This window comes from Humulus lupulus, chromosome 3, assembly GCF_963169125.1.
Source record: "Humulus lupulus chromosome 3, drHumLupu1.1, whole genome shotgun sequence".
Taxonomy (NCBI): Eukaryota; Viridiplantae; Streptophyta; class Magnoliopsida; order Rosales; family Cannabaceae; genus Humulus; species Humulus lupulus.
Genome location: NC_084795.1, coordinates 128,636,347 through 128,645,345, shown reverse-complemented (window position 1 = coordinate 128,645,345; position 8,999 = coordinate 128,636,347). Strand labels below are relative to the sequence as shown.

General features: G+C 32.9%; 1 long non-coding RNA gene across 2 annotated transcripts; it reads left to right on the top strand.

Moving 5' to 3' along the window:
* Nucleotides 1-1,302: 1,302 nt before the first annotated feature.
* On the top strand, nucleotides 1,303-7,072 carry LOC133821346 (uncharacterized). Of its 2 annotated transcripts, XR_009887500.1 has the most exons (6): nucleotides 1,303-1,577; nucleotides 1,672-1,748; nucleotides 2,128-2,170; nucleotides 5,891-6,015; nucleotides 6,201-6,251; nucleotides 6,822-7,072. It is a non-coding gene; the product is annotated as an uncharacterized LOC133821346 (long non-coding RNA). The 2 variants fall into 2 exon arrangements; XR_009887499.1 differs by lacking the exons at nucleotides 1,303-1,577; nucleotides 1,672-1,748; nucleotides 2,128-2,170 and having other exon boundaries at nucleotides 2,585-6,015.
* Nucleotides 7,073-8,999: the final 1,927 nt, after the last annotated feature.

Below are 8,999 nucleotides of genomic sequence, written 5' to 3'. Positions count from 1 at the left end.
CGAGCCTATCGAGCTAAGCAAAATATGTCTACATAAATAATCATCGAGCCTATTATCGAACCATTATCGAACCTGTCGAGCCCTATTTATTAATACCACAGATCCATCGAGCCTACTGTCAAACCCTTATCGAACCTATCGAGCCCTTTTAACCTAATACCACAGATCCATCGAGCTCTTATCGATCCACCATCGAACCATTCAAACTACCCTATCGAGCCCATTATTGAACCATAATCGAGCCTATCGAGCTAGTTTTCATATATTACCCATGGATAACATCGAGCTTCTATCGAACCTATCGAGCCCTTTTAACCTAATACCACATATCCATCGAGCTATTATCGATCCACCATCGAACCATTCATACTACCCTATCGAACCATAATCGAGCCTATCGAGCTAGTTTCATAAATTACCACGGATAACATCGAGCTTCTATCAAACCTTCATCGAACCTATCGAGCTACTGGTTCAAACCCAGAAAAAACCATCGAGCAACCCAGACCAAAGAACTACCATACCCATTCCACACCACCAGATTCAAAAGAATAAAAAAAACAAAAATATCACGAGAGTTCAAGAATATACCTTAATGAGAAATGGGTTCGATTGATGGGTTCGACGGGTTCGACGACATGGGTTTCGAGCTTCTTTATCGCTGTTGGCTCGATGGGTTCGACAGCCGATGCCGAAGAAGATAAAATGGAGCCTGAGATCGTTGGTTTCCTTCATTTTTGGGGGGTTTTTGGGTTTCCTTCGGATTGTGTTTGGGAAAAAATGAGAGAATTTCTGCGGTTTGGGTTTGGGAAAAAATGAGAGAGGTTTCGGGATTGAGAGACTGAGAGAATGAGAGAGTTTGTGTGGGAAAAAATTTGAGTGGAAAAAAAATGAGAGGGGTATTTTTGGTACTTCTTGAAAGTTTAGCACTAATTTGAAAAGTTTATTAGTGCTGGTATTATTTAGTAATTATACCTACTATTATGCATAAATAGTGAAATTTCCCATTAAATATTTAAATTTACCTTAAGTTATTATTTTAATATAAGTTTAGCGAGGTGGTAGTTTTGAGGAAAATTAATACCACTTTGGGAAGTGGTTTTGTGCCAAATATTTGTTTTCCAAAAATAAGAACTTTTGATCAGCTATGAGTGACCAATGAGAGGTTTTTATCAGCCATGAGTGACCAATGAGAGTGCAAGGTTTAAGATAAAGTGTTGTTGAGATGACATAAGCACTCAAGTGCTAACTTTCTCAAAAATCCAAAAATCTCTCACACTCTCTTTTCCTCTACATAACCGAGCCCTTCCTTGTTCTCTCTCTCTCTCTCTCTCTCAGAACTCCAAAGAAGTTCAAACTAAGATTCAAGATAAGGAATAACAAAAGAAAGATTAGTGTCTTTGGTTTCTCTTCTCTTCTTTTCCCTCTAGACCGAAACTCTTGGTCTATTTTTCTTTTATTTTCTGAGTTTGAGGCTCACCTGAGTCCTCTTGCATGCAAGATCTAAGATCAAGGAAAGGACATGCAAGCTTAGAGGAACCAAGTGTGTGCATGCAAAGGTGCTAGAAGATCAAAGGGTAAACTTTGGTTAGGATTCTTGTTCTTTCTTCATATTTTCCTATTCTTTTTCTTAAAGCTAAGTTAAGCTGACCTCTAGGATATATGGGGTAGATATTTGAAGGTATTGAGGAGCGACAGAGGATCTAACCTAGAAGAACTCATCCACTCCTAAAGCTTGAACTACAAAGGTAAGGATTTGAGGTTAAATTAGAGTTTGTATGCAAGTGTTATGTGATTATTTCCTGTTGTAAAGTGTATCGATGGATATTATGAGATAAATAATGCATGCATGAAGGGTAGAACACGTTCGGGTTGAGGATTCCAAAGTTCCTTAGAGATTAGGCAAAAACTTATTTATGACAAATTCATGGCTTGACTTTCAATGGGTCAAGGAGAGCCTAAACAAATTATTTTCTAGATTTTCTTGCTGACATGACATCATTTAGGATATGTAATATTTTTAGTGGTTTTAAATGCCCAAACAAAAATACAGTGGCATATGGTTTGGTAAGGGTTGCTCTCCATAAGATCTCTCTTGCATTACTTTTCTAATATTGTTTTGTGTAGATCGTGAGAGATTCAAGGATGAACATTGGAGACTCAATGTCAGGTATGTTTCATCTATATATATTCAATTAAATGCTCTAAATAAAATGCGTTCTTGGATTGTTGTATGAGCATGTAATGTTGTTTTGAATCTGATTTATGGATTTATGCTCATAATATTATTTTATATTTAACAAAATATGTTTGAAAATTTGTATGCAAAATCCCTTTTGTTACTGGAAAATTTATACAGTGTTTTTTCGAAACAAAAATAAAAGTTATTGTACTTAAAACTAAATATTTTTGCATGACATTTACAGTGGTACTCTTAACATATTGAAGTTTTAACTGGAAAAGTTTCCCAATAAAATAATGAGTAAATAAAAAATTTGTGAATAGAGAAAAATCATTTTATCTATCTATCTCATCACTAAAAGTTTTAGTTTGTGGCTCACAAAATTCATAATAATTTGTTGTCACGGATTTTTAGTTGCAATACATTTTATAACTAAAAGTAATAGATTGTAAATTGTGACTAAAACTATATTAATAATAATTTGTGATTAAGTATAATGTTTTTAATCATATAAAATTTTTATTGTAATTAAAAGTAATATTTAATTACATAAAATATATGTTGCGACTAGAATGTTACAGCAGAGTAACTTACTTGTTGTTGTGAGTTTTCAAATTAGAGTTTAAAATCTGGAATTCTTACCATTTAAGCAATCACGATGTTTATGTCCATTTTGACACTCAATATATTTTATAATTTTTATAATCATTTTAGGATGATTCTTCTATGGAGGCTTCACTTTAAGCCCTATTGGTGGGCTTCTCAGTGTTTCTCGACCCGTAAACAGTTTTGTGCGATTTTTTTTAAGGCTGTGTATGTTGTAGCTATTTAGAGTATCTTGCAAATTTTCAGAAAATTCTGAATAGTTTACAGTACCGAAAACTAGGTTCAAACATGTTTTTCACGCGCATAAAAAAAATTAGTCACGCGTGCAATAACGTGTTTTAATTTAGTTTTTGGTACTGTAAATTATTTGAAATTTTATGAAGATTTGCAAGGTGCTCTAAATAGCTACAATATACATAATCATAAACAAAATCGCGCCGAAAACTATTTACGGGTCGAGAACACTAAGAGTCCCACTGATAGGGCTTAGAGTTTAAAATCTCAAATTCTTACCATTTAAGCAATCACGATGTTTATGTCCATCTTGACACTCAATATATTTTATAATTTTTATAATCATTTTATATTTACACTAGAGTAAAAAATAGACCAAATAGGGCTGGCTAGACTCCTAATTTCAAAATAGGCTGCTCATAGTAATAGGGTCCAAAGCCCTAAGTTTTCAAATAAAAGGTTTAGGTATAAAATTGATGAATAAGAGCTCTTTTCAAAATTATTGGAGTTAATATTTAATTGTTTAAATAATCATCTTAGAAATACTTTTATTATATTGGAATTGATATCTAAGATGCTTAAATCATTTTTTATTTATTTTAAATTGACTAAGGGGTCTTTAATTATCACATAGGAAAATTTTGGGAAAACTAACTGTATTGTGATCTTAATATAATGAAAATAATTAATTATAATTTATTGATGTATTATGGACTTAGAATAAAGGATTGGGTGGTATAGAACCGAGATAAGTTCTTTTATATAGAAGCATTAGTGGAGTGACGCGAGACTTTAGGCCGAGGCCATAATAGTTTGTAATCCCGATACTTTAAGACGACTTGTTTAAGCACGAATTATATATAAAGGCTCGTTAGAGAGTTCTAAAAGCTCATGTTGGATTGGATAATTATAGTAACAATTTAATAGTAAAGCTAAATACTCAAAATAACTATTGTGTGATTCCCATAATTATTTTTGAATATGTTATTGGAAACAGTAACAGCTAAGAAGGATGGGTTTGACCAACTGAATATATGGATTTTGGGAATACTAAAAGGTTTAGGGGTGTTTGTTTTGAGTAGTTGAGTTGTATTGGAAAGTGTAGATGAGTTTAGAATTGAGGAAATATTAAATTTTTGTGTACAAAAAGTTTCACTTTACCTTTAAAATAGATGTGGGATCTATACAAAATTTGTATTACAAATTAATCACTTTACCCCCTTAAAATTTAAACCAAACGTAGGAATAGTTTTAGATTCCTATTCCCACCTTTACTTTACCCCATACCAAACACCCCCTCACCCCCTTCGAGGGTAAGTCAATGATAAGTGTAATTTTGACCATATATGTGTAGTTTCCTTATGCTAATTATTGTTAGTTTTTAGTTATTTAATCATTTTAATTTTGATTTGGTATTTTTGTAATTTGTAGGCTAAAAGGGAATTCGAGAGTTAAAGTGACATTTATTATTATTAAGATAGATTGAGATTTAGTTAATACTTCTATGAATTTATTTGATGTATTTTTATTTGGAAATAATTAATTTTAATTTGATTTATCTTTTTATAGAAAAATGTTGTACTTTGTAGAGAAAAAAACAAATTGTCAAAAGAAGAGAAGCCTAATTTGCAACAACACTTATAGTATGCACTTTATATGTTACATGGATATTTGAGAAGTATTTCAAAATATTTAGTTAAAATATTATATTTAATCAAGAGGAAAATAATAGAAGATGTTTATTTGAATTGATTGAGAAGATGAATGATAATTCAAACATAATTTGTTAGAGAATATATGAGATATTTTGATTCTTAGACTGCTTTGCTATTTGGATCATATCTCTCTACTCCCATATTGGACTTTCAAGATCTTAAAGGCGTTGGAAAGCTTATTCAAATCCCTACAAATTGTGTGTACAGAGCAAAGTCAAACTCGAAAGTTTACTAGGTTAAATTTGACCTACAAGATAACTAATCCTAAAGATACGAGATTTGAAATTCAAGAGTTATTTTGGAGCTTGATCAACCACCTTAGCCCTATAAATAGAAGTGTTTAGTCTCCTAGAAAGACATTTTTTTATTCTTAGTAAATTTTATTCTTTTTATTTACTTATGTTTAGCTAAATTTTATTTGGTTAATGGTGATTTCAAAGCTCTAATCGTGATTTTGATTTTTTAATCATTTTCATTGTTATCTATTCTCAATAATCAAACTGATTATATTATTCTGTGCTTAATTTCATGATTATTGTTTTGATCTTATTTAGTAGAGCTTCTAAATAGGAATTTGATTTAGTCTACTATCATCTTATGGTTTTTATTCACCTAATCATTTAAAACCTTAGGTTATTGCTGATAAACATCTGCCTTTTCATTTCATTAGTACTTTGGTAATTTGGGCATGTGATGTCAATTTGGTAATTTAATAATCTTAAGGGTATTTTTGTAATTTTGTGAAATTATGTATTATGTGACTATATGAATATGTTTATGAGATATTTATATTTGTGTAAGATATTTTACGTTGGAAAATACAGAAGGTGCTCAGGTTATGAGTAAAAGTGACGAATCACGGTTTCCTTCAAGTGTTCTGGGCTTTATTATCAAGAATTATTGAAAGATTGGCCATAATGGAATAAAGATAAATTATCTGGAATAAGTTAATTATGGATTATAAAAACTAATAGTTTAGTGGGGAGTTACTGAAAAGGGTTCAATGAAATTGTTAGAATGGCTTAGAATCATTATAAATAGAAAGAGCGAAACTAGGGTTAGGGTTAGACTCACAATTTGAATTTGGTGGCTGCTCTATACATGATCAAAGGAGAGAATTCCCTCTCTCACTCTCTCTAAACTAGGACTCAAGATCTAAGGAAGAAGAAGAATGAGGATCTCTTCATATACGTATTGATCACTAGGAACTCGTGCGGGGCTCATTTAGGATGCTTTGGGAGGAGTTTTTCATGGCTTAGGTTGCTCTACATGATCTTGGTAAGAATTTTCCACACTTTTTAAGTTTCTTTGATTGTTCTTGATGGTTTGGGTTATGTTAATGGTGGTTTTGATTAGAAAGCATGATAGGTTGGGATGATTAGTTTTATATGAATGTTAGAGACTAGATTGTTAATCTAAGTTATGAGTCTCTAAATGATATATGTTGTATATTTTGGATTTAGGACTCGGCAAGGCACTTGAAGGGAGGTGATTGTGTCGCTACTGGACCTGGGGTAAGAAGAGTGGTCACTGTAACACATGATGTGCATTTGAGTGCATAAATGTTCTGTGTGTGTGATCTAATGGTTATGATTGTTCATGTTATGTGTATGATTATGCTTTGTCATATATGTTATGAGGGTTACAATTATTGCATGCTTTTGTGTATTGATGCATGTTCACATTGACTTTATGAGATTTGGTTATATCATGCTTTGAGTATATTATGATGGATATAACATATGTGGAAAGAGCAAGGGAGTATACTTTTAACTTGGTATGTGGTGAGAACCAAAGGATTGTCACAAGGGCAATGGTTCATTGCAAGGGTGGTATATTTGTGGTTATAATGGCCAGAATGATATTGATAAATGGTCGGAATGACACTGGTAATATGCATTATGATTTTATTATGTTACGCTGTGATATATTATAATGTTATATTATGCTATGACTTTGTTATGACATGTTATGACCTAAGATGTGATAATTGAGCTAGTATATGTATTATGATTGAGCTTTGGGGTTGTGACATACATAGCTTTTCTTGTTGTGTGTTAGCTCACGGGTACTCTATATTGCAGGTGTCATATATTAGTTTTGTTTCGTGGCGACGGGTGATGTCCAATCCGCAAATGAAATGTATATCATGAGAGCCACTCAACCTTCTTACAGTCAAAGGGACGCAAACGCCAAAGTTTTATTTAACATTTTTATTCATGTGGTTTTAATTTGTTTATTATTAATGGAGACCGAAAATAGTTTTGTTTGATTACTTGCATGTAAGATAAATATTTTATTTTAAATTATGGATATTCAAATGCTGCATATTTTTAATAAGAATGTTTTTAACAAAGTTTTATGTACTATTTAGTTTATCATTTGGTTTTCAAGATTTAAAATGATTTGACATGACTAATACCCTAATGAGGTCTCGGGGTTAGGATTTTGGGGTGTTTGTAACAGCGCCCTATTCTACTCTTTGTAAAAATGTTGCTCAACTCATATTTATTAGAAAAATATCACTTAAAAAAAAAGTTCTGTGGGACCTTGATAAAAATATGCAATTTGGGTATAATAGTTTTAAAATAAAATGTAGTGTCTTTATGTGATTTTTAAAGATAAAATAAAATAATAAGTCTTACTAACGCAAATAAAACATAATCCAAAACATATAAGTTCATAATCTTTCTTGGCGCTCATCTTGATCGTTAATCGCTCATAGGACAACCACACGGCATACATGCCTACACATCGAAACTTCCCACATCAATGTGCATGCCAAGGAGCAATCCTATTGCCTACCTAAAAGGGAAAAAGTAAGGGGGTGAGCTAAAAGACTAGTAAGGAAGTACAAACAAATGCAATAATTTCAAGAAATAATAAGGAAATACTACATACATATCATAAAACTTATAACATAACCATACCACATCCATCTCATAATCATATCGTATCATATTCATAATCATATCGTATCATAGTTATAGTTATAGTCATAGTCATAATGTATCATGTTCATAATCATATCATATCATATCATATCATACTCATAATCATAATCATACTTCATAAATCATGTGAGCATGGCACTCCTATTGTCCATGTCACATCATGAGGTAACCAACAAAAGCAAAAACTGGTATGACCTCCTCTATGAGGTAAGCAGGCACTCTGGTCCTCAAATAACCTCGGCTTGTCCGCCCTATACATTATGTCATATCCTTAGTAACTCATTTGTTTTGTCGTGTTCAACACGCTAACAACCTACTGCTTTTTCATACAACATACAAGCAGACATACAACAATTCATAGCATAACATAGTAACTTATACTTTTCATAACACTTTAGCTTACCAAAACTTATACTTTCCATAACACTATAACTTTTGCAAGATAATAGTTCAAACCTTTCATAACATAATTCATAGAAAATACTACCTAACTTTCTTACCTCAAGTTCAAGCAAAAGTAAAGTGTGGGATACTTCACAATGAGCCTAAAATCACAATCAAACGTTCGTCTTAATATCAAGTGTTATCCCTCAAAAATCCAGAGATGACATGGCAAATGAGAAAGCAGCACGTGGCATCACAAATCAAGGAAAAACAACGAAATATTGAAAAAAGACCGATGAGAAAAAACAAAGGTCCAAACCTATAGGAAGTCGACCAGGCCTAAACCCCCTAGGGGTGGTCGGCCCAAGCATGTCCAAGAGCCCCTCAGGGTGGTCGGCTCACCCTATCCTCCGTAGGGTAGTCGACCTACAATCTCAGAGACACCTTACTAGAAAAAACTCACGCTCATTCAAACTAAGATCAAGGCCTAGCATCTAGAAGATCACGGGCCTAGCACCCAGAGGATCAACATGCCTAGCACCCAAGCTCTAAAAGGTTGTCGAGCCTAGCACCTAAGTCTCATAGACAAATCAAGACTTAACGTTTTCTCAAGGGTCTCAATCGTGCATTATCAACCATGATCCAGAGAAGACAACAAGAAGACCCACGATCTCATAATCATGGGAAGGTGAACATGTATCTCCACTCCCAATGATCATGTACCAAACCACGATCCCCACTCTTACTGATCATCCAACAACCCCTGAGTACTATATATAAAGGACCCAGGGCTTCGTTTCAAGGGATCTCTTTTTCTGGAATTTTCGGGATCGATCTTTTTGACGAGTGAACTCTTCAGTTGAATACTAAAGACTAAGTGGATTAGGTTATTACTGTTCATCAAAACAGGGCTGAACCACTATA